At 41.1% G+C, this 27647-nt stretch overlaps 1 protein-coding gene across 1 annotated transcript in view; it reads right to left on the bottom strand.

Moving 5' to 3' along the window:
• Positions 1-24776, bottom strand: part of GLI3 (GLI family zinc finger 3) — a 313436-nt gene extending 288660 nt beyond the window's left edge. The window contains exon 1 of the mRNA XM_077491685.1: positions 24334-24776. The gene's annotated coding sequence lies outside the window, so the exon portion shown is untranslated. The remainder of the gene's footprint in view (positions 1-24333) is intronic.
• Between the last annotated feature and the right edge of the window lie 2871 nt (positions 24777-27647).

Here is a 27647-nt window from a genome sequence, read left to right on the forward strand (position 1 = left end):
TTTGACTGCAATGGGCAATATAAAACTCATACTAAAGGTAAGCCGAGTAGATTTACTTACATTGGCTATAATTTCTGTATAGTATTAGTAGTTTAGTGATTGATTTTACTTCTGGCCAGGAGATATTCTTTACATCACTCAACATGCTAAACCAGTTCATGGCTGGAAGCAATAGTAATAGTTGTAGTAATTGAAAATAAAAGTAAATAAAACATAATTTATGGCAAGTAGCTTTTTTTAGCCAATGGTTATATTGCTGATGAAAAAAAAAATTATAAAAAAAAAAACATTCTTATAGTACAAAATGTAATTTTAAAATACTTATTCATACTTTAATAGTTAAAAACTAATAAAAAAAAAAAACATGATTATTTTTAAACCCATGCATTCAATACCATAGCTTGTCATTACCTGTTACTGCTCATAGGAACTGAACATAAGGCTCATAAGCTGTGAACTTTCTTATAGGATAAACATTCCTTGCTTAATGCAGACATCTTTGCTCTCCTTTACACAACCATGGAGAGAGACCATTCCTTATTCTCCTTCTGGCATTAACCCAGTGGACAATTCATTCCAAACCTTTACTCATACCTAATCCCTCTGTTACCAAGAGTATGATTAAAAGTCTGTCTTCCTTCAAGACCATCAGTGTAATTACTTTGTTGTGTTATTACATTATTTTGAAAAAGTGCAAAAGGCTCCAGAGTCTGGCTGACTGCATTATTTTGTGTAAAACCATACAATGCTGGGATCTTTGGGGTCCCAGATAATTAAAACTAGTGGGTAACTGAATTGTCTTGTTTCCACTCAAAACAATGGTACCTGATTGACCTTTGGTTTCATTCATGCTCTATGTTTTGTTTTAAATTGCCTCCTACAACTTATCGCTACTACTAGCTCTACAATGCTTTACTCACCCAATATAAATCTGCCTTCTTAAAATACAATTCCTCCCTCCATGCTGCCAATCAAACCTACTTTGTGGCCCTCATTAATATTCTGTCCTCCAGTCCTTGTCGTCTCTTCTCTACTTTTAACTCTCTACTTTCTCCACCACCTTCTCCACCCACTAACTCACTCACTGCTCACGAGATTGCCAATCACTTCAAAAACAAGATTGATGCAATTCGTGGGGATATCTCCACTGCACAGACATCTAACTCACTTAACATACCCTGTACTAATCCACTCTCAAAACTTTCCTCTTTTGATCTTGCTACTAACAAAGAGGTCGCTAAAGTTTTCTCAGAAGCCCACCTTACCACCTGTCCCCTGGATCATGTTCCCTCACATCTACTACAGTCACCCTTTTCTTCTATCTTATGCTCCCTAACTCACATCTTCAATCTCTCTCTCTTTACTGGCACCTTCGCCTCCCCTCTAAAACATGCCCTGATCACCCCCCTACTTAAAAAGCCCTCACTGGATCCCACCAGCCTGAACAACTTAACCTCCCTGGCGGTATGATTATGTAAGATTTTTGATGCTCAAAGCGGTACAATATTTTGCATGGTAATTTGGCTTTTTATATTGTAGGCCTGTAATTCTTAGGAATACCGTATATACTCGAGTATAGGCCGACCCGAGTATAAGCCGAGGCCCCCAATTTACCCCAAAAAAACTGGGAAACTTATTGACTCGTGTATAAGCCGAGGGTGAGACATCCCTGTGTCCCGTCCATCCCTGTGTCCATTCCTGTGTCCCGTCCGTCCCTGTGTCCCGTCCGTCCCTGTGTCCATCCCTGTGTCCCGTCCGTCCCTGTGTCCATCCCTGTGTCCCATCCGTCCCTGTGTCCCGTCTGTCCCTGTGTCCCGTCCGTCCCTGTGTCCCGTCCGTCGCTGTGTCCCGTCCGTCGCTGTGTCCCTGTGTCCCGTCCGTCGCTGTGCTGTGCTGTCCGTCCATCCCTGCCTACCTGTGCCAATCTGCAGCCTCTGTGTGCCACGCTCTCCTCCTGGCAGACGGCGGCCATTCCTCTGTTCAAAAGCCGCGCCTCCCTCTCTGTGATAGGCGGAACATTCAATTTCCCAGCAGTCAGTGTTCCGCCTATCACGGACATCCTCTCATCCTCGTCCATAGTATGAGAATGAACGGATGTCCGTGATAGGCGGAACACTGACTGCTGGGAAATTGAGTGTTCCGCCTATCACAGAGAGGGAGGCGCGGCTTTTGAATAGTAGAATGGCCGCCGTCTGTCTGCTCGACACGCTGATCGGGCAGGCAGACGGCGATGACTCGAGTATAAGCCGAGGGGGGCACTTTCAGCCTCAAAAAAGAGGCTGAAAATCTCGGCTTATACTCGAGTATATACGGTAACTCACTTAAATCTGTCCAAACAAGAGTCTAGTAGACATCCCGGGTATAATAAAGTTTGAAACACAAAATCATAAATTATAATATAATAAATAACTATAAATAATTACAACAAATAATTATATAATAATAAAATGTATTCATTAATGTAATCAAAGCAAAAACACTGAAATTTGCTTAGTTGCAGAATTGTAGCTGTCAATACTTTCAGTGTTTAATGATGAATTTCGCCACGAATCATTATCGCTCGATTCTGCAAGTGATTCTAATTTATTATCGCTGTTTTCTATCTTTTCTAAAACCGCTTTTGACATAAAGGGACACTTTTTGGTTGCTATGGACATTCTCAAGTTTCCAGGCAGAAAGAACACTATATATAATATAAAACTGCAGGCAGGGCACTGGACAAAGCATTAGGGACAAAAGGGATAATTTGATACAGTAATGTAATCTGTAAGATTACAGTGTACTGTATGTGTTCTGTGTTATTCACTTTTTGAATTTGGTGCCGGGCTCTGTCCACGTGTGTTGCAATGCTCGCAGGGAACGGAAGCCTGGAACTGTGATAGGTCGAGCAGAGGACACAGCTCGCACACACAGCAGGAAGACATCACAGGATCCTGAGATGCGATCCCGAGTGTGGAGCGTAGTTACCGCTTTTGGTAATGAAAATTCACCTTGAGCCACACTCGAGATTACCACTAGGGAGGTTAAGACCCATCTCCTTGCTCCCGTTTGCGTCAAATCTTTTAGAACGCATAGTCTACAAACATCTTAGCTCCACCTAACTGACAGCAACTTTATTGACCCCTTACACTCTAGCTTGCGCTTGCTACACTCCACTGAAACTGCCCTACTGAAACTCACTAATGACCTACTAACTGATAAAAACAATGGCCACTACTCCATACACATACTACTCGACTTCTCGGCAGCCTTTGATACTGTCGACCATCCCCTTCTCAAAAAAAACTCCACCCTCTTGACCTTCAAGACTCTGCTCTCTCCTGACTCTCCTCCTACCTATCACAGCGCTCCTTTGGTGTGACCTATAACTCTGTTTTCTCCTCTCCCCTTCCTCTTTCTGTGTACCTCAAGGTTCTGTCCTTGGACCCCTTCTCTTCTCCATTTACACCTCCTCCCTTGGCTTCCAGTGCCACCTCTATGCAGACGACACACAAATATATCTCTCTACTCATTCCCTCACTACCTTATTCTCCTCTCGCATTACTAACTGACATCAACATGGATGTCACACCATTTCCTCAAACTTTCTAAAACCGAGCTCGTGATTTTTCCTCCAGCCTGTGCCCCATCCCCTGACTTCTCCATCAAGATCAATAATACAACCATCAGTCCCTCCCCTCGTGCCAAGGTACTAGGTGTAATCCTAAACTCTGACCTGTCCTTTCAGCCCCAAATTCAATCACTGTCAAAATCGTCCAGACTTCACCGCCAAAGCATCTCCAAAATATGCCCCTTTCTAACTGTTGAGATCACTAAGCAACTTATTCACTCCCTTCTTATCTCTCGACTTGACTATTGTAATTCCCTCCTCATTGGCCTACCTCTACACAAGCTATTCGCTCTTCAGTCTATCATAAATGCCGCTGCCAGACTCACCTTACCAACTGTTCAGTGTCCCCCACTGCTCTCTGTCAATCCCTTCACTGGCTTCTCATTGCCCAACGAATAAAATTCAGAATACTAACAATAACATACAAAGCCATTCACAATTCTGCCCCGAGCTACATCACTAATCTAATCTCCAAATATCACCCAAACCGTCCTCTCCACTCCTCTCAAGACCTTCTGCTCTCTAGCTCCCTTGTCTCCTCCTCCCATGCTCGTCTCCAGGACTTCTCCAGAGCCTCTCTCATCCTGTGGAACTCGCTACATCATTCTGTCTGACTATCTCCTATCTCTGTCCACTTTTAGGCGATCCCTGAAAACTCATCTCTTCAGGGTGGCCTATCCTGCCTCCAGATAACAACTGAATGATCTACTCTCCTCATCAGTTCATCCCTCACAAACCCTACCTTTTGTTTCACCAGCCCCTCCCTCTTAGATTGTAAGCTCGCAGGAGCAGGGCTCATCTACCCCTCTTGTTTTGAATTGTACTGTTGGTGTAGTGTCTCCCTACATTGTAAAGTGCTGCGCAAACTATTGGCGCTATATAAATCCTGTATAACAATAACAATAATACTCCACTTCATGGTTTGAATGCATAGAAACAAGAACTGTAAAATCAGCCATGCCTGTGCAATTATACCCTTTCTACTATGAGGCTACAGCCTTAAAGACCCTTTCACATCACTCAAGTCTTTTGCAGTGGATTTAACACATGTGTGTTACTTTATGAATCGGCATGCACTGCATTACGACAGCCCATTTACTTGAATGGGATCCCTAATTATTATTATACAGGATTTATATAGCACCAAAAGTTTATGCAGTGCTTTGCAACTTGAGGGTAGACAGTACAAATACAATACACTTTCCCACTAAAATGTATCAATTGGGTATGCACACTCTACACTGGCCCCCTAGCAAGCTTAAGCTTAAAGACTTGCTGTCTGCCCCCTTTCCTCTCCAGAGGGGCACCACACAGGGATGCCCTCTCTCCCCGGCCCTCATCGCCCTGGCCATGGAACCCATTGCTGAAGTCCTCAGAATTTCGCCCAAGATTCGTGGCCTTCGGGTGGGGTGGCTAGAGGAGAGAGTGGCTCTCTACACTGATGATTTACTGCCCTTCTTGAATGATGCTGAAGCCTCTCTGCAAGGTGCCCTTAGAATTATGAACACCTTCTCAGCCTTCACGAGTTTACAGGTGAATTGGCAGAAATCCCTGCTGTTTCCAGCAGACGAGGAGGCTAGATCTTCCTTGACCCCCTCTCTCCCGCTGCAGTGGGTTGATCACTTTATCTATTTAGGAATTGTGATATCCACACATAGTAGGGACTTTGCGGAAGCTCAACCTGGACCCTGTGCTGGCCTGGGTTAAGGCTAAACTGAAGGCATGGAGCAATCTACCCTTTCACTAATTGGACGCATAAACCTCTTAAAAATTAAGGTTCTCCCCAAATTCACCTATATTTTTAGAAACTCTCCTCAGTGGCTTTCAAAAAAACTCTTCAATTCCATCAAACAACTATTAACGCCCTTTATCTGGAGATCAAAACCACCCAGATATAAATATACCACCTTCACCAGGCCTGTGGATGGGGGGGTTGGTTCTTCCTGATTGCTTTAAATATTTCCTGGCTACCCAGCTGGTGACTGCCCATTGGTGGCTTCAGCCTGATCTAACCAACTCTGCTATAGTGCTGGAGGCAGCAATTGTCAAATCTCTGTAGGCCTTACAGGGGCAAATACAACAATACTGGCAAGAGGTCCTTCAAGTGATTAAACGTGTAACCAAAATACATATACCATGTGACCCAAGATATTTTTTGCTAGGATTGTTTGAACAACTGTCAGTGACCATGGCTAGAAGAATACTCATTAATCTATTGCTGTTTTATGCTCATAAAGCCATCACAATGAATTGGAAACACCTATTCCCTCCTTCTGTCAAATTCTGGAAAGGTCTGATAAATGCCAGTCTACCCTTATATAAGGCCACCTATGCAATCAGGGGTTGCCCCAATAAATTTAATAAGGTTTGGGCATGTTGTCTTGACGATTCCACTACAGCGATTAGGCCTGTGCTAGTTAAACATACTCTCTGACTGCACATTAGTCCTGAGGTAAATACCTTAATTTATCCTGATTTCCCAGGTTTGAGCATAGCTAATCCTGAAATTAACCCTCTCCCTCAGTAGTTTAGTAGATTGTTTTTTGTTTAGTTCTTAAGATACATGTTGCTGTATGACACTGTGACCTGTTGGTCTTGCCCCTGCATGGGCCATAGCTGTATGTACAATATGAAATTTAATAAAAAAAGATTTAAAAAAAAGAAAATAGAGAATACATGGAAGGGAGCGGAAAAGAGGGGGAGGAACAAAGAAAAAGGGAGAGAAAGAACAAGAAAGAGGGATGGGGGGGAAAAAACATGAAATTAGGATAGAGAGAGATAAAAGGGAAAGAAAGGACAATAAAGAGAAAGAGTGGTACTTCCTAAAATGTGTCATAAGGGGTTTTAATACTGTACGAGTGGAAGGGACTTAGCTAAATGTCCGTGGGTTAGGGACGCAAATTACTTGTCTTGCCTGGGGTGGTGACAACCCAGGCTGCTCTATGCAAAACCACTGCACAGAGCAGGTGATTATGACGTGTTTGTTATTTTAAAAAAAAAGTTCTTTCTCGCGACCACCCCCAGAGATAGGGACAAAAGCGTGGAATAAATACAATAGCAATAAATACCCACTAGCGCTTTTAACCTCATTTCCACTCTGTGCACAACTTAAAAAAGTTTTCACTGGAGTTAAGTTAAACAGTTGGTATTCACTTTCAGTTACTTCACAAAATCTGTGGGGGACGTCCAATTTTTGTTCACTTTAACAGAACAGGTATATATGTACAGAATAAGCAATTATTAATTTACATTTCCAAACATGGCAAGTAAACTGATGCACATTTAAATAAAAGCTGAAGACATGTACATGCCAGTGTATTTGATTTGCAATGATGAATAATTTAGTCAATACAACACTTGGCTCAATAAAAGACCCTTTGTGGTTATCATGTTCCCAAAGCATCTTCAGATTGAGACCTATCCATCATTTCATGTAAATCAATATCATCTCTCTACACATATGCACACAATTGAGTATGTACTGATTTATGTTGGAGCCAAATTAAAATGACAATGAATACCTGTTCAAGAACATATAAACACACTTCACTCGTTAGCTGTTTTTGACTTTACATATACATACTTGTAACAGTAAAATTAAGCACAGGTGCTTCTCAGTTTTGGGACATGGTGATACTGCCTATGCAAAGGTAGATTATGTGCATAGTAAGATAAAACACCTAGTATCTGCTTATTCTTCAAGGGACTGGTAAACATCCATAAGCAGTCTTTATTTTAGTGGAGTCTGATTTTTACATCTTTTACTATTAAACACTTGTCCAATGGTTGTTTTAGTGATTACCAGACTGTGATGGATCACTCACTATGTATCCTAGACAGGTGACACTTCCAAAAAATAAAAGAGTTTATTAACGTGTTGCTACAGCAGTCAAATTTGTGAATTATGCAAATCGTCATTTAAGTGTTCCTACTTGATATAGTTTATAGTGTATATTTCTAGTTGGGGTGGTACACATTTTACAGTAATAGAGAATGCAAAATAGCTCACATTTTAGCTTTCCATCCATAAGTGAATTTTTAGTTGTCAGTCCATACAATGGCCACAGCCGGTGCACAGACCCAGAAACTCAAACAAATCTATCAGTAGAAATACACAAGAGATATAGGAAATTATTGTGGATTGTTTCCCCAGCATCACTTTAAGTCATCTGCATTTGAGGGCATCCTAGCCTGAAAAGTATTGGGGTAACTAATTACCTTTAAAGTAGCAAGATAATACACATAAAAATTAACCCCTGCCTGCCATCGCCTCCCGGCCCTTTAAGAGGTTCTAAATGGCAGGAAGCAGAGGCAGGCATTCCGATCAAGTGACCGCTGTGATTGTCATTCACAGCGGTCACATGATCGGAAAGCTATCGATTGAAAGTATGCATTAGGAGCTTTCCAGTACCAGAAGGTTACTGCGCTGGGCACATGCAGGTAGCATGTACTCAGCACAGAAATGTGTTGACATAGGGCCACATATATGCGGCCTCTCAGTGCTAATGCCTACCCACCGAGACTCCGCATATACAGTTAGGTCCAGATATATTTGGACACAGACACAATTTTCATACTTTTTGCTCTGTATGTGACCAGAATAAAATTAAAACGAAACAGTAGAATATTCCACTTCTTTTCCTTCAAAAGCTCCTGGGTTGCTCTTGCAGTGTATTTTGGATCATTGCCTATCTGTACTGTAAAGCGCCGTCCAATTAACTTTGCTGCATTTTGCTGAATCTGGGCTGACAGTATATCTCTAAACACTGCAGAATTCATCTGGCTGCTTCTATCTTCTGTGACATCATCAATAAACACCAAGTGCCACTGGAAACCATGCATGCCCATGTCATCATACTGCCTCCACCATGTTTTACAGATGACATTGTGTGCTTTGGATCATGAGCTGTTCCAAGCCTTCTCCACTCTTTTTTCTTCCTGTCATTCTGGTACAGATTAATCTTAGTTTCATCCAGTTTTTTTTTCCAGAACTGGCCTGGCTTTTTTCGATGTTTCTTTGACAAAGTCTAATTTGGCTTTTCTATTCTCCAGGCTTATGAATGGATTGCACCTTGTGGTGAACCCTCTGTATTTGCTCTTGTAAAGTCTTCTCTTGATTGTAGACTTTGAGAATGATAAGCCCACCTCCTGGAGAGTGTCCTTCACTTGCCTGGATGTTGTGAATGGATTTTTCTTTACCATAGAGAGGATCCTGTGATCATCCACCACTGCTATCTTCTGTGGACGTCCAGGCCTTTTCATGTTGCTGAGCTCACCAGTGTGTTTTTCTTTCCTCAGAAAGTGTTGATTTGGCCACCCTAATGTTGCTGCTATCTCTCTGATTGATTTGTTTCATTTTTGAAGCCTTGCAATGGCCTGTTTCACTTGCATGGACAGCTCCTTTGAACGCATAATGTAGGTTTACAGCAATAGATTCCAAATGCAATTACCACACTTAGAATCAACTCCAGACCTTTTACCTGCTTAATTGATGAAGAAATAACAAAGGAATAGCTCATACCTGGCCATGAAACAGCTTTTGATTCAATTGTCCAATTACTTTTGGTCCCTTGAAAAGGGGGCTGGCTAATCTTAAGAGCTGTAATTCCTAAACCCTTCCTCCGATTTGGATGTACATACTCTCAAATTAAACCTGAGAGCGTGCACTTTTAGACCATAACTATAGCTTGAATATGTTTTGGTAAATACCTGAAAAACTAAAATTGTGCCTGTGTCCAAATATATATATGGCCCTAACTGTATGCGTACGGAAGAGGTTAAAGGCAGCTCTCCAATCACAAAAATAAAGGCTGAAAAATATTTAGGGCACATAGGGGTTGATTTACTAAAACTGGGGGTTACAAAATCTGGTGCAGCTCTGCATAGAAATCAGCTTCCAGGTTTTATTGTCAAAGCTTAATTGAACAAGCTGAAGTTAGAAGCTGATTGGCTACCATGCACAGCTGCACCAGATTTTGCACTCTGCAGTTTTAGTAAATCAACCCCATAGTCTGCATAGTATTGTTCTTATTTAATTTAGGTCAGGTACATATGTACCAGCTGTGGTAACAGTGCAACGCACATTGATTTGCATTTATTATCTAACCACAAGACAGTGCATTAATTTGAATGGGCCCTTAAAGCAGAGTCCCACTCAAAAGAGGAAGCTCCGCTTGTTCGCACCCTCCCCCACAGCCCCCCACTACCAAATTTGCCACTTTTTTGGGGGGGTACCTGATTTTGACAGATACCCACTCCCACTTCTGGATATGATCGTTGTGGCAATCTACGAGGATTTCTGGCCCCTCTTCCTTCCCTCCGCTGCCTTCTAGGACACACATAAGTCCATAAAGACGGTGGGACCATTCAGAAAGGGCAGCATGACTCACGCATGGGCAGTAGGAAACCGGCTGTGAAGCCTGAAGGGTTCACTGCTGGTTTCCCCTACTTACAATGCATTAATACAATTGAAAAACAGGCACAGGGTGCCGACATCGCGGGATCCCTGGACAGGTAAGTGTTCTTATAATAAAAGTCAGCAGCTACTGTTTTTTTAGATTGGAGCTCTGCTTTAAGTATTGCAATTGTGCACTGCTCTACCCACTTTCTTTTGTTGACGATCTGGTGATGTGGGATCCCCTGCTTGCGATACAGGAGAGATAGTCCTAAGCACACCCACTGCAAGCTTCTTACTATTTCTAAACACAGAAGCTTGGAAGTTTTAATGTAAAATGTGATACATAAAAGAATGAAGGTTACACATCACAGACTTCAAGTATACTCTTGTTAATCCCGTGACATATTCAGATAAAAGGTGAGACTTTTCAGACTTTTCACAAATCTAAAAAAACAGAACAAAAAATAACACTGAAAAAAGAAATTGTCCATTACTGGCCCTTAACCTCAACTTTACCCCTAATTCTAAAGCCCCGTACACACGATCGTGGATTTTTGTTCGAAGTATGTTGGCTCCAACTTGTCTTTCATACACACGGTCACACAAATGTTGGCCAACAATTACAAACGTAGTGACGTACAAGACACAAGTGATATCTTCATTGCGAATGCTAGTTATATCTCCGGCTCGTACTTGATTTCCAGCATGCGTGGACTTTTGTCCGACGGACTTGTGTACACACGATCGGAAAGTCCGACAATAAACATTTGTTGCTGGAAATTCCGCCAACAAATGTTCGACGGAGCATACACACGGTCGAACTTTCCGCCAACAAGCTCACATCCAACATTTGTTGTCGTAAATCCGATCGTGTGTATGGGGCATAACTCTTACTTTAAGCCAAGGTGAATAACTATCAATGATTTAAATTAAAAAAAAAAGATTTTCTTTATTTAAATCAGATTTTTTTTAGTTAACCCCTTGCCGACTGGCTCACGCCGATATACGTTGGCAGAAGGGCACATACAGGCATATTAACATACCTATATGTTGTCCTTTAAGACGCGCCATTGTTGGCGCGCACCGCAAGCATGATTGCTGGTCCCGCATACTCCATATTCGCTGGGATACCCGTGATCATCTCATGGAGAGGAAGAATGGGGAAATACTGATGTAAACAAGCATTGCCCCATTCTTCCTAGTGACAGGACACTGATCACAGCTCCCTGTGATCGGGAGTGGTTATCAGTGTTGTGTCACACGTAGCCACACCCCCCCCACAGTTAGAATCACTCCCTAAGACACATTTAACCCCTGCAGCGCCCCCTACTGGTTAACCCCTTCACTGCCAGTCACAGTTACATTTAATCTAAATATAATAACAGTAATTTAATCACACTGATCACTATAAATGTGAATGGTTCCAAAATAGTGCCAAAAGTGTACAAACTGTCTGCCATAATGTCGCAGTCACGATAAAAATCGCAGATCGCCACCACTACTAGCAAAAAAAATATTAATAAAAATGCCATAAAATTATGCCCTATTTTGTAGACGCTATAAATTTTGCACAAACCAATCAATCAACGTTTATTGAGATTTTATTTTTTAACAAAAATATGTAGAAGAATATGTATCGGCCTAAACTGAGGAAAAAAAATGTTTTTTATTTTTTGTGAATATTTATTATAGCAAAAAGTAAAAAATATTGAGTTTTTTTTTCAAAATTGACACTCTTTTTTTGTTTATAGCGCAAAAATAAAAACTGGAGAGGTGATCAAATACACCAAAAGAAAGCTCTATTTGTGGGAAAAAAGGATTTTGCTTGGGAGCCACGTCGCACGGCCGCGCAATTGTCAGTTAAAGAGATACAGTGCAGAATCACAAAAAATGCTCTGGTCTTTGGCCAGCCAAATGGTCCGGGGCTGAAGTGGTTATATCGATTTTTTTTTAGATTTTTATTAAATTTATTTTAATAAAATGCCTGCTGAGTAAAAATCAATAAAGTTGTTTTTTATTTAGGATACATTAACAACTTAGTTTATTCAGCATGAAATGGAGCTTAGTTATGTAGCGTGGGGCTGTATATTCTTCAATATTTACATTTTTAGTAAACTCATTCAATGAATCCAAGCTCTGCAAGCTGAGATAACATGCACTGCATTGATGCAGTCACACAATTGCACAGTAACCATGAGATAAAACACTGTTCAGGACTATTCCTTTATACCATTGTTTTGCAAAATTATGTACAATAAAAACTGTATCATTGAATCGGTTCTAATATTGCTGTTTTACTAACCTGATAGCTTATTATTCTAAATAGGAAACCTTCATTTTTTTTGCAAATATTAAAGATTCTAACTAACAGCGTTAGTGGGCATCCACTCATCTGCTTCCGCCACGTCCCTCACCTTGTTGTATCACTGCCGCATCACCAGCTGTCCCATTTAAGTGAATGGGACTGTTGGGGAGTTAACAGCAAGTCAGAGGAGGGGCCGCTGCGGAACAGAGAGGAAAGTTGCTGTTTATAAATTATAATTTAAAACAAGTTGATTTAAATCAAGCCTTTCTACTAGTGATTTAAATAGACTTGATTTAAATCAAATCTGCATGCTTTAAGCTGACCTGTAAACACAAATTTAGGTGATTGCTGAGAGAGCTGTTCACAGGATGGTTACAACAATTGCAATAGGATTGAATGCATTTGGCTCCATAACCCCCCCTCTTCTGAGCCTCATTTGCATATATACAGCTGCCATTAAATGTCCCACACAGTTCTCTGGCCTGTGCATATTTCTCATTTTTATTGCAGTAAGGTAAATTCACATCTGCGTTTCTTGCCATCAGCGAGCAAATGCAAGAAAATCAGTGTGTGTGATTGTGTGTGCGTGTGTGTGGGGGGGCAGGTTCACTATGATCAGCTGCAGGAGGCAGCCCCATTAAAAGCACCTGCAGTGATCGAGCGATCGACCCTGGATGCAGAGTTTCAGTGTGAATGTAGCCTAAATTTTAATGCCACAGTAGCTGCTTTATAGTAGGCCCAAAAAGAAGACATCTCGTGCCTAATGATACCACAAAAGTTACTCAAAGTCTGGCAAATGTATACTCTTTTTCAATATCTGTATTAAGACATGCCACCCCATATTAGCTGTCGGATCCTACAGTAGGTAGCTCAGGTGTCCAGTGCTCAATTGTAAAAAGGGTGTTGGAGACTATTATCTATTCTTCCCTTACTCCAGAAGTGGGACATTTGATGAGATAACAGAAGGCTGACTGAAACAAGGAAGACAAAACAAATCACCTTATGGTGCCTACCAAACCCTAGTTACCCTTGACTTCAGAACACATTTCTACATATGCCATTTCTCATTCACTGCATATCTTTTTCAAAACATAGCTGTAAACTAGCTGTAACTGACACTAGCACTGTGTTCCCTGTACAGATCAAATGAAACACCATCAGCATCCCATACCCAAGAACTGCACAAACTGTGTGTAGTCAGCATGTACAACATGTATTCATAATGATATGCCTACAGCTCAGATTATCTTCTCTATTTGAAAAATGGCATGCTTTGTAGAGTATTGTAGAGTATTAGCAATCTTTTGATGGATATTTATATAAAAGTATGCTAAACACTTCAGCGTAGCAGCCAACATTTCAAAAATGTTAACATGACATAGCAGTGTTGAAGCAATGTAATCCAAATAAGTTACTGACAACACTGCTTTAGGAGAAAATGGCACACCACAAACTCACTGCGGTATATATTTTAAGTTTTAGTTATGATAAAAATAAAAAAGTTACAAAATGAAAAACATTAAATGTATTGGTGCTATGCCAAATATGTCTCCAAAGCTTGGTTGGAAGTGCCCTATGTATGAGGACAGTTGACAACTATCTTACTATGAAGCAATAGTGACTGTTTCTTCTTAAATAACTGATTTTAACTTCCCATATATTCATCATAAATATGTTCTTGTTACTATTTTAAAAAAACAAAATATATAGTGAAATGGTGAGATTTTGTCTGAAACAAAACAATCAAGTCAAATTTTGTTTCCAAGGGCCTGTCCTAAAATGTGGCTTACAAAACTGGCCAGTGAGTAAGCTTCCTTGGAATGAAATATATAGTGGGTGTGAAAAAAGGCGTTTATAAATCATATTCTTCAGGAAAAATATATACAGAGGGCTGACAGAGATCATTCATATGACGAGGCTACAAAGCGGCCTCCTTTGCTTCAGCATAACTTAAAAACAGAACAAAGAATATTATTATTATTATAATTTAGTAAATGAGTTATTTTTAGTGTGTATTCACTTCCAAAAACTGAAATCAGACTCAGGGAAATAAGCAACCAACGGGATTTTCCCCTGAACACAAATATCCAAAGTGCATACAGTTTAGAATAAAAATTCAACCTAGTTTTGAAAATATAAGATAAGTTGCATCAGAATAGCGGTAACCATTCTTGTTATTTTCAAAACCTTAGAGTTCCTCATTACTTAAATGCAATGCATTGAATAAGAACTTAATGCCCAAATGAGTGTATGTATTAAGTACATTTTAAAATATACTGAAATTCTTGAATAATCCAAACCTAATGGTACACATGCACCTCACAATAAAACCACACACATTCACCTACACAAAAACATGAGCACAAATTTTCTTCTAAATCATTTACTTAGAACTTAGGCTGGCCATACATTATACAATTTTCTAGTACAATTTTCCTTTAGATTTACCAAAACCATATAATATGAGGTCAAACCTAAACACTTTCAATTTGCATGCAATCATGCAGGCCCTTGAACTTCAAAGTTGGTAGTAAATGTAAAGGAAACTGAACAAAAAAAAATTGTATAATGTATGGGCAGCTTAACGCTACTAATATGGGTTGAAACGGGGATCAGTGATTAGTTCACTTAATAAAACTCTTAGCTATGAATGTATCTCCGGTGCATACAACAAGCTATTAGCTATGAATGTATCTCCGGAGCATACAACAAGCTATTAATGTATAGTATTAATGGTGCTTGGTCTCAAACCACCTGACAAAAATATACAATGAATATAAACTCTTATTATATTAAACACTAGCCAATCGTTTTGTCAGCACTCAAACTGATATGCCAAAAAAAAGTTGCATTTAGATGACATTTGACGTGTGCAGTTTGTAAAATATCAGTAAAATGGAGCTTACATGGCAGATCACACTTTCGGCGAACAGAGAATCCTACAGCTGTCCTCTCTTTTCCAAAGAACGTCGTTTATAAACATTTGTGGTTGAAAACTGCCAAATGTCTCAAACCATATGTTTTGTAAGTTACTTACTTGCCCTGTACGTTTTCACTTAAAAATAAATGTCTCTGCACAGCCAAAGCAAAGCTAGAGTTCAACTGATTAAAACATTCTGCACATGAGCTAAAGAACCTGATATAATAATGTAATGGAAAGGCGTTACATTTGTGAAAATGCACAGATAATTTAAGGAGTCTTAATTCAGTGCATCTCAGATTTCTTTCCAGATTTTCTTATTTAACCCTTTCAGCACATCTGTGCTAATGAGGAAAGACAGTTAAAAGTGTGAATGGATGCAAGAATTCACCTTAGTTTGTCTTCATTATAAAATATTCTACAGCTACTAGATACTTTTAGTACCAACACAATAATTATGACAACAAAGCAGAGGATGAGACCTACAAGGAAAGGCTATGGTGGATTCCCTTAAAGCCACAGATAGCAGCTGAGCAGAAAAGGAGGATTATGTTGAGTGATAAGGTGGGGAGGGGACTTACCTTGGACCCAGTTAGGCGGAAATAACAGCAGTAATTCTACAAGTCAGTACAGTATGCTTTCAAAGTCATGCTGGTGTGAAGTAGTACGGGGCTGGGCTGCCTGAGGGCAGTACTAATACACAGATGACTAATGACTAGGCCGTGCAGACAATGAATTTGGGGGTTGAAAACTAACAGGAACCTTGTACTACCTTGACAAATGGACTTTCACATTTCCATTCATTAAACAACCTTTGAGCACAATATTGGCTCGGATCTCGTGGGTAATGAGCTGACACATGTTATTGTTTAGAAATAGGATATGACTTTTTTCGCTTCTAATTAATGGACTCACACCACATTTATAAAAGGAGGGGCTGCCATGTCAAGCACCAGCATGATTATCCTGTGATTAGACAAGGGGGTAGATTTACTAAGATAATTTACTTGAGGGTGATTAAGAAGCTTCCGCTCTTATTTTTTTTTTTTTTTTTTTTGCAACCAGTATGTTGACTTCTTTCAAGAATTAAGGATGCAGGATTACATTGTCAATAGGTATGCGCATATTTGTATACTTGGACACATAACACGCTCGAAAAAAGTGAACAGGTGAGCAGCCTAAACTACAAATATAATCTCAAATATGTCCTATATGCAAAATTTTAAACATAAAATATGCCAAAGGTTATTTGGGCTTGATTATTTTTGTGGCAATGCTCCTACCATGGTTGACAAGCCTTAAAAAGTTTGTTAGTACACTAAAAATGAAAGTTTAGCTTGCAGATGTTTGCTTATTACATAAGTGCTTTACAGTAAAAAACAAAAAACAAAAAAAAACTCAATCTGTAATACACGGTTAGTATAACAATATTCATAATGTTCTTCTCTGAACTGATACTCTAATAATAAAGCTGGCCATAGAGTATACACTTTTTTTGTACAATGTTCTGTTAGATTTACCAAAACCATATAATATGAAGTCAAACCTGAACACTTTCTATTTGTACAAAAGCAGGCAGGCCCTTGCACTACATAGTAGAAGGTAAATATAAAGGAAATTGAAGAAGAAAATTGTGTACTGTATGGTCAGCTTAACCTGAAGCTTTCAATCCTCTAGCTTTCCTCAGTGTATACAAAGTTTAAGTTATTAACTGAAAACTGTAACTATAGTGGCGTTACACTGATTTCTATCAAATTTTTGTAATGATTCTCCCATGTCCTCTAGCACGTTCACTTTAAATTAAAAGAAACACATACATGACCATTAAATAATATAACCATACACCTATGTGTGTCTATATTATTCTCTTTAAAAAGTCAAGAGGAGATAGATAGATAGATAGATAGATAGATAGATAGATAGATAGATAGATAGATAGATAGATAGATAGAACTCAAGCTACTATTGTTATCCAAGTTATGCCTTCTACATTACCGCCTGAATTTCTTTGGTCACCTTTCCATTAAATGCAAATATTTCCCTGAAACCTGTGTATAAGTTATGATTTAAAGATGGCACATTCTTTTTCCCTTTACATGCTGAGTGCTGGCTAAAAACAGAAAACAGATATAGTTGAGATCAGGCTTTAAAGTTGGAGTAAATGATACCTATAAATGTGCTTTGCATTATTATGTGCTTGTGAAATGAAATTTCCATTTCTGTGTCATTTTATTTTCACACTGGTTTAAACACTAATCAGATGTGAGCGAGAGCACATGTAACTGCAGCATTCCTCCGCAAACCTATAATAGAGGCATCAAATCCATCAAGGCCTTTGTGTATTATGCATTCCCTTTGCATAATAAGACATGTGATTTGAAAACTTGTATTTTGGCAGGTCCTCCTCTGTCAGGAATGATGTATCCAAAGCTTCTTGAAATTAACAAGGGCCACTTATTGCAAACATCACTGCCTATAGCGGGTCCTAAAATCTTCAGAAACGGATCTTAAAGTCGGAAGCTTAGTGGGCTCATAAAACTGTTGTTGGGGCCAGGAACACATAGCATATTTAATCTGCAAACTGTGCAAGTCTACAATGATTTCAGCGAGATCTGAGGCATGCCCTCAAGGTTTTCAGGGACTTGGGATTAGGGAGTTGATAAGAACCTCTGCTGCCCACAGACATGCTATTTCTTCTGCACTTAAACACAAATGCATGGAGACGTTTGACTGCTGCTTAGCATTGCCGCTCAGGCTATATAAAAGCTTTGCGAGCTCCTTTTGCTGTCAATATATCAAAGTTAGACGCAAGAAAAGAAGAAAGGGGGGGAATCATCAAAGTGTGAAATTTCATTGAAAGTCCTTGCTAGGCTACATAAGATTTTTTTTTCCCTCGGTCCAGCTCCAATACCTGTAGAAAGTATAGCGATGATAGGACTGCTGGAAGTATTGGGAAAGTTTATATTGGGCACCCTGTTGGTTTACACTACCTCCTCCTGTCCATTGTATTTTAGTTTAAAGCACAGCAAGCTCATTGTCATGCAAGGGGGGAAAGTGTATTGTTGTGTTGTTTTCTTTTAGATTTTCAGAGCCTTAATGAGCATGAGGAAGTATAACCCTCTTGAGTGAAGTCTTGCAGGCCTTGACAGCAGGAGAAGGAACCTGCAAAGGACCCCTCTGTCTGACTAACTCTAGGGGTTCTAAAAACACTAAAGTTTTTTTTCTTTTTTCCTTTAACATGGAAACTGATTAATCCCTTCAGTCAGGCAATACCTAGCCATTTTAAAACGTGACCTGTAACTCGCAATCATAAGGACTGCAGGACATCACCAAAGTTGTCATTGTGGAAAATTGGTTCAATTAACCCCTTCAGCACTGGACCACATTTTAAGCAAATCAAATGACAATCTATAAAATGGATTTAGCAGCAAAGCCACATAAGTGCATTTCATCCAACTTTAACAAATCTATTTTCTCTTTTCAAGAATTTAACTTCAGGTAGATTTAAAACACCTTAACTTATAGAAATATCTGATGTAGCCTAGAGTATCTAACAATCACAATTTAAGGTCATTTTCAATTATTATTTATGACACTTATACTCTGGCTGCCTCACGCTTCCACTAGCGCACAAACTTTTTATAAAACAGAAAATCAGACCACAAAGACTTGATGGCCATGTAAAATACACGTTTTCAGACTATTCTACACACCCTGTACATCTAATAATTTATATCATAATGCATATATATCAACTCTATTAATGTTTGAAAGATATACTGTAACATTTGTACATTTTTAAGCATATTTAATATTAAAAACTCAATGAATTCCCCTTCAGGGGTGGCAAATTTACCACAAATGTTTTAATCAACTATTGAACTGAATACAATTTTGCCATATAAAATGTACACAAAATGTTACAAAGAATTACAGCTTAAGGAAAATGGGAATTCTAAATAATGTGCTGAATTATTTAAAGCTGAAATACACTACTGCCTCCTGGTTTTAAAACACTAGTATATTACACCTTATAGAATATTATCTATTTTGTCCACAAATTCAAATAATAATTTTCCAATATTGAATAAAAAATTGAATATATTTGAAATGCCAATTTCTTGTAAAAAGTTATTTTACATGTCAGGTTTTTGTAAAAGGTTGAGTTTTTTTCAGTTTGCCTATTCCCTCAGTCAAAATAATCTTGACAATGTTCATTTAGAAACTGCGAGGCCACTGTTAATTTTTAATAAAGCGCCTAAATGAAATAATTATAAAGCCAATCAGTGTGGCACCTTTCTAAATTATAAAGCAATTCCATTAAGAAAAAAAACCTGCAAATGAATATCATGGGCAGAGCTGTTCACATTCCAATTATTAATCTCCAAATAAGCAAACAAAACCATGAATCTTGGAAGATGAATGAATTCCATGTTTCCAATTACACAGGCTGGCCATGCAAAAGAAAAAAAAAAGAGACTGGCGCCCTCTTTAAATTGTGTTTGCTAATTTTCTTTAACCCTTTCAAGAACACTAGGCAGGTCAGAACTGGAAGATTGTCTTTTGTAAGAATTTTGTTTCCAAACATCAGGGCTACTATACGTTCTCTAGAACATAAGCAAAAACTGGCAACTTTTGCAAAAACATCAAAGTCTATTTCCTTTTATATGATTGGCTCTATTCATTAACCTATCACCATGCTGCACTTAATAATTCAAACATTCATGGTTAGGTGTTTATATTTGCAGTTATTTTTCACAATTCCAGCTATTCTGATAAAGGTATAAAAGCAGAAAAAAAGTTGAAATAACCCATTGTATGTGTTTAGTTCATATTTCTTGGAAAGGGTGTAAAATGTAAAGAACATATCTATGTTTAAAAGCCATACATGACAACAGTAAATCAGCTATTTTGTGCTAATTCACTAATCCCATGCTCTCACATCAATGCTGATCCTCCTCACACAAAAGCTGCTAAACTTTATGCCTCTGCCTGTGTTAAGTTTTATTAGCCTCACACTGAACTCCGTTTGTTATCCACTTCAGTCTGAAAAGAGCAAGTGGGTAAACAGAGTAAGTACATATGCCACCAAAAACCCCAGCATCCGCTTTACTCCCATTCTGTCTCTCAAAGCTATTTATTTAAAAGGTGTAGATCAGCTAATCCGGTCTGGTTTGTGGTGTTCCGTGTATTTACTTTACCTCTTTCTCTTCCCTTTCTCTCTCCTCTTGGAGAAAGTGAGTGTCTGGCATGATTCATCTAGCCTAGAGTCCTTGTTTGCCCCCTGCCAAAAATGCCTGGCCATTCTACCAGCCAAAAACTATTTCAATAAATGGACCTAAAGCCTATCTTTATTTTTTAGCAGGATTAGCAAGTATACATTTTTTGCTCCATTAAAAACAAGAGTAAAAAACTACAAAATACTGCGTATGAAATAAATAAATCCCACATCTCCTTCTAAACCACAATAACATATGATCCCAGTGTATTATGATATATCAAAACACTTATAAGACTGCTGCACAACTTTCTCCTAGTTTCTGTTAGTAAAGCTCTCTTCTAGTTAGCTAAAAACCACAACGTTATGGCTAATGTTCAGATCTGATCTATGAAGCTAGAAATTATCAGGGAAGTTTCAAAGTTCTTTGTATTCATTTGCAATCACATCAGCCAGGCAGCTGGAAAGTCAACTAATCTGGGACTGAGAAGTGCTTCTGGTGAGAGTCTCAGTAAGGAAGAGAGCTGCATGTGGGTTCCCTCCCTCCAGCGTCCAGATGTGGGAGGACTGTGTTAAAGATACAAAGTTTCAGCCAGCACAAGGCTGGCATGTAGTTAACTTTGGGAGTCAGGACAGTTTGAAAATCAGCCAAGAAATGCTCCGTGGAAGTTGAGCTCTGCACTGTCCTTAGAGACACGGGGAGGGAGCAGCACTCTACGAGATCACTAACCACACACTAATTGTTCTTCAAACTTACATTTGCGCGCCTAGAACTTTAAAATTGCTCAATATAACTCCCAGTTCATTGAATATGTCTGGGGCAAATCGTAACAGTGGTGGATTTAAGGGCACAATGGCCAGCTGTGAGGGGACCCAAGATTCCAGGGGGGGGGGACCCATGGGGATGCTAAAAGTTCTGCACTTCAGTGCTCTTCATGGTAAAGTCAATGTTAGCTCTGCAAGTCTTTTGACTTTTTTTGTGCAGAAGGTGATTAGCAATGGCAGTTGCTCTCAATAAAGATTTTCTTTGAGAAGATCAAACATCCACTATATGACTATACATAAGGACTTTCCTGCCTCTGTATTGTTTCCATATTATCTGCCTCCTTCATACGTGAATAACGCTGCATGGGTTCCAAATCCGAATGTGTCACAAAAGCATGTCAGATGACAAAAACAAATGTCTGTGTATACTGACCTAACTTTGGGGGGGGGGGGGGGACAGTCAGGGACCACCTTAAGATGAACCTACACAAACTAGGGATCTAGGGAGCAAAGACAACTGGATGCTCCATCTATAAATGTGCAATAAATGTGTCAGCCTGTACATGTACCTAAGCATATACACACATGCGTTTATGTGCGTACACGTGTAAATCGCTGACCTTTTTCTAATTGGATTTTTGAGATCTGAATGCAACATCCATTTACTGATCTTTACGCACTAAAAAATACCTGCGTCCAGATCTGATGGTGATCTGATGGAACAATTCTACATACATACTGTGTCACTGATCAGTTCTCACCAAAACCTATTGATTCAATCGATTCAATCGAAATTGTTCTGACTCCAAAATCCAATCAAAGGAAAGTAGATAATTTGATATGGTTGTTAAATATGTGCCGAACCAAACAATCTTTTCGATCTTCTAATCATAGTTCCAGTTGGACACTAACGGCGGCCTTACACGCTTCAATAAAAGAACTTTTTCTTTTCCAATCGATCTCCCCGACAGAAACAATTGATCTATAGACAATTAGCCTTTAGATCCATCTGCCACACACTGGGAAGTGAATTTCCATCAATAGTTGGAAGATATGATTGGAAGTTATCGAGCACATCTCTGTATCCACCATGCAATCTCATAACCTGATTGCTCGAAATATGACCAAATTCATGAACAAAGCATTGTGGTGCTTCTGATCTATACAAAACCATTGATACATTTCTACCCTAGTCCATTCATTCAGACTGATTGAATCCCATCTGAATTAAGTCTAAATCGATCAGAAGGGAATTTATGCCAATTCAACTTGATCGAATCGCACATCGATCAGATAACAAAACTGAAGCATGCACGGCCACCATAAGCGTGTGCGGCATCAAACGATCTTACAGCTTTTTTATCGTATTTCTGATTGGACAACTCTTGAAAATAGAAACAGATATAAACTCCTTCTATGTATAGCCACCATAAAGCTACAACCAAATCAAATAAAAAAAAGAGAAATAAATAGAAAAAAGTAAACAAAAGCATGACTGTGTATTCTAATAGACATGAGCATGCAGCGTGCGGCTATAGAGATCTCAATACAGGTCTGGGACAAAAGTTTGCAGACAAAGTTAGCAGAAGCCACTAATGCTTCTCCAGCAATCACAGCTCTCCTTCTCCCCTTCTTATGTTCTAAAACAAAAGATTCTCACTCACAGAAAGCTCCTACCTTCTCCCTTCCAAGGGGCTTCCCTCTAGTAAGCACAGCTGGGATCTGTCCCTGCCATGGACTGCCCCCTCCCCCATTGTCAGGACTGGAGGTGCCCCCTGTCTCATTTGATTCTCCTCTATAACACTGAGCCCTTGGCTTGCTCCTTGTCCCTGCCACCCCCCCCCCCCCCAAATGTCAGAACTGGAGGTGTCCCTTGTGGATCTGCCTCTCCCCCCCCTGAACACTGAGCCCTTAACTTGCTCCTGTCCTTGCCCCATGGACTGTCCCCCAGTATCAATGTAAGGGGTCTGCTCTGCAACCCCCACCACATAACACTCAGCTCTTGGTTTTCTTCTTAACCCTGCAATGGACTGTCACCCTCAGTGTGATGATTTAATGCCCCCCGCCTGACCTGCTCCCCCATCCACATAACACTCAGCTATTGCCTTGCTCCTTGTCCCTGCCATGGACAAGACTGGGGGTCCTCCCTGCCTATCAGCACCCCCTTATAACAGTAAGGCTTTGCCTTGCTCCTGCCATGGACTGCCCCTCCTCCCACAGTGTTAGGACTAGGGGGGGGTTGTCTGATCTGCACCCCCCCCCATAAAGGTGATCCCTTGGCTTGCTCCTTGTGCCTGCCATGGACTGTCCCCTCCAGTCTCACAATGCCTAAACTGCCCACCCCCCCCCCCCCCATTGTAACAGTGATCCCTTGGCTTGCTCCATGTCCCTGCCATGTCCCCTCTACAATACCAAGTCCTTTGCTTGCTCCTTGCCATGGACTGTTTCCCCCCAAGTATTAGAAGTCCCTCTGCCTGATCTGCTCCCCCCATTACACTGATCCCTTGGCTTGCTCCTTGTCCCTGCCATGAATTGTCCCTCACAGTGTCAGGACTAGGGGTCACCCCAGAACACTGATCCCTTGGCTTGCTCCTTATCCCTGCCATGGATTGCCCCCCTTAATGTCAGGACTAGGAGTCCCCCTCCCCCATAACAGTGATCCCCTGGCTTGCTCCTTGTCCCTGCCATGTCAGAACTAGGGGTCACCTCAGAACACTGACCCCCTGGCTTGCTCTTTGTCCCTGTCATGGATTGACCCCCTTAGTGTCAGGACTAGGAGCCCCCCCTCCCCCCATAACAGTGATCCTTTGGCTTGCTCCTTGCCCCTGCCATGGATTGCCCCCCTTAGTGTCAGGACTAGGGGTCACCCCAGAACAATGATCCCCTGGCTTGCTCCTTGTCCCTGCCATGGACTGCCCCCCAGGACTAGGGGTCCCCCTCCCCCTGCTCCTTTCTGGAGATGTAGTAATCCGATCCCTGTGCCTCCCCCCCTCCCTCCTCCTGATGTAGTTTTGTCTCTAACTTTCCAGCCATGATAGAAGTGAGAAGGTCCCATGTAGTCCCGGATGGTGGCTGAGGGATGTCCCCCCCTCCGGTGACACACACCGCTCATACTCACACGTTTCCTTCCAAAGTTTTCTCCGCTCCTCTTCCTCCTCTCTTTTCTCTCACTTTGGCATGTTCCTGTTCTCCCGCAGTCCTCCTCTCTCTCCTCCTCTCTCCTCTCTCTCCTCCTCCCTCACTCCAACTTGTACAGATGTTGCTCCTCTCACCTAGAAGCAATGGGGTGGGTGGGTGTGTGGCACACTCAGTCTTCTCCCTGAGGTGTCTCCTCCATCCCTCCTCACAAATGAAGAAGAGAAGGGAGGGAGGGAGTGGCAGAAGTTGGAGAAGAGAGTGGGAAGTGTGTGAGGAGGAGGAGGAGGGTTGTGTGTGTGTGTGTGTGTGTGTGTGTCGGTCCCCCGTGGCCGGCCCGGTAATAGGTGTCAGTGAATGGAGCCGTGTGTGCTGTGGTGAACATGCACAGCGGAGGGAGACACACACGTGTGGCGCCACCCCTCTCCTCCCGGGCATTCCAGCTCCCACTTAGCGCTCAGCCACTCAGCGGAGCCGCCCACCTCAGCTAGGCGGGGAGGGACGGAGCAGGAAGGAGGGAAAGGAGAGGAGAGGGGGGTCCAGGCAGTATACTGGAAGTCTGTGTGAGAAGAACAAGTGTGACAAGAGCGCGGCTTTACCTCACTCCTACTTCACACACACCAAATACACCGCCTCACTGCCTCCCCATCCTTAGTGACCACATTCATCCCTTAGATGTGGGCTTCGGTGCAAATCTGTCACTTGCTAATAAAGTTGTACAAAATGCCAACCTGTAATGGATAAAAAGTGATATATACCACTTGCCCACAGGGCACATTTACCCCTTCGTACCCAGGCAAATTTGCGGCGCTGTCACACATTGAATGCACTCTAGGGGTTTTTATTAAACAAAAAAAAAATAGATTTACAAAAAACAAACAAACAGTGTTTCTTAGTTTCTCTTATGACATTTTGCAAACAGAAAAAAATTCTCCTTCACTGATGTGCATTCATGATGCTGCTGCAATGATGGGCACTAATAGGCTGCAATGATGAGGTGGCACTGATAGGCAGCACTGTTGTGCATTGATGAGGAGGCACTGGTAGGCACTAACAAGGAAGCACTAATGGGCACTGATAAGCGTCACCAATAGGCAGCACTGATGATGAGCATTGATGAGGTGGCACTGATGAGGCTGCACTGATATGCAGCACTGAAGGACACTGATGGGCACTGATGAGAATTGATGAGGCAGCACTGGTGGGCACTGATGAGGCTGCACTGACGGACACTGATAGGCGCTACTGATGGGCACTGATAGGCAGCAGTAATGGGCACTGATAGGCAGCACCGATGAGCATTGATGAGGCGGCACTCGTGGGCACCGATGAGGCTGCACCGATACGTGGCACTGAGAGGCAGCCCTGATGATGAGCATTGATGAGGTGGCACTGGTGGGCACTGATGAGGCTGCACTGATAGGCAGTACTGATGAGCATTGATGAGGCGGCACTGTTGTGCACTGATGAGGCTGCACTGACATGCGGCGCTGAAGGACACTGATAGATGGTACTAATGGGCACTGAAAGGCAGCACCGATGAGCATTGATGAAGTGGCATTGGTGGGTACTGATGAGGTTGCACTGACATGTGGCACTGAAGGACACTGATAGATGGTACTAATGGGCACTGAAAGGCAGCACCGATGAGCATTGATGAGGCGGCACTGCTGGGTACTGATGAGGCTGCACCAATACGTGGCACTGAGAGGCAGCACTGAAGGACACTGATAGGTGGTACTGATGGGTACTGATAGGCAGAACTTATGAGCATTGATTAGGTGGCACTAATGGGCACTGAGAAGCAGCACTGAAGGACACTAATAGGTGGTACTGATGGGCACTGATAGGCAGTATTAATGAGGAGCTACTGATTGTCAGCACTGATTAGCATTGATTGCCAGCAATGATGGGAACTGATTGGCAGCAATGATGGGCACTGGTTGCCACTGATAGGCAAGTGTGTTCACATCGTGATTATCTGTGATTGGACAGAAACAATCACGCGGTAAAGCCACTGTCATTGGCTCTTTACCCCAATCTGTGATCAGCTGTATCTTAGGGACACAGCTCTCCACCAATCACTGCACGCCCCCCAAGGGCACACATACGCGCCAAGAATGGGAGGACATCATATGATGTCCACCCAGAAATAGAGTGGTCCCGCCTGGCCGTCATTTGACTATACAACGGGCAGGAACCAGTTAAAGGCACTTATTTTATATTAAATATAAAAGTCATTATGCTTACTTGCTCTGTGTAAAGGTATTGCATAGAGCAGCCCCTTACCTCCTCTTCTGGAGTCCCCCACCAGGCACTGTCCGCTCCTCCTTTCCTGCAGGTGCCCCCCTCAGCAACCTGTGTGCACCCGAGCCAGGCTGTGTGCATCCATAGATGTACACAGCTCAGACATACCACCTGCCCTCTCCTCACAGGATTTGACTGACAGCCATTGGCTCCAGCTGCTCTCAGAGTCTCTTGTGCTGACAGCGCTGGAGTGTGGGAAAAGCCAGGGAGGGGGTGGCCAAGTAGTGGGACACTTTTTAACCTTAATGTAGGGAATGCATTAGGGTAGAAGCACTTTAACCACTTACCCCCCCCCCCCCCTTTTTTTCATGACCAGGCCATTTTTTCATTATTTTTTTACAGTCCAGCACTGTGCTACTTTACTCGATAGTCGTGTGGTCATGCAACGCAAACAAAATGTATACTTTTTTTTCACAAAAATAGAGCTTTTTTTTATGGTATGCTCACCACTAGGTTTTTTTTAAATATTTTTTGGTATATAAACAAAAAAAAGAACCACATTTTTGAAAAAGAAAAAAAAAAAAATGTGCTACTTTCTGCTGTAAAATATTTGCCACAATATATTCTGTGACATGTATTTGGTAAAACAAAATCCCAATAAGTGTATATTGATTGGTTTGTGTCTACAAACTAGGGCATAGATACTGAAATGTTTATTTATTTATTTTATACTACTTATGGCAGTGATCAGTGACTTATAGTGGGACTGCGATAGTGCAGCAGCCAATCTGACACTAACCGACGATAAAAATTTTAATTCAATAAAAAATACAAATGTATTCATAACATTTTGACTAAAATGGATTCTGTTACAAGTCTTTGGTAAAAAAAAAAAAAAAATCACCATAAGTGTATATTGATTGGTTTGCATGAAAGTTATTGCATCTACAAACTATGGTGTATATATATATATATATATATATATATATATATATATATATATATATATCTCACCATGGGCCTCTTGGCTGCTTCTCTGATTAATGCTCT

The sequence above is a fragment of the Lithobates pipiens genome, unplaced genomic scaffold (assembly GCF_037356315.1).
Source record: "Lithobates pipiens isolate NorthernLeopardFrog02 unplaced genomic scaffold, aLitPip1_a1.2 Scaffold_19, whole genome shotgun sequence".
Lineage (NCBI taxonomy): Eukaryota > Metazoa > Chordata > Amphibia > Anura > Ranidae > Lithobates > Lithobates pipiens.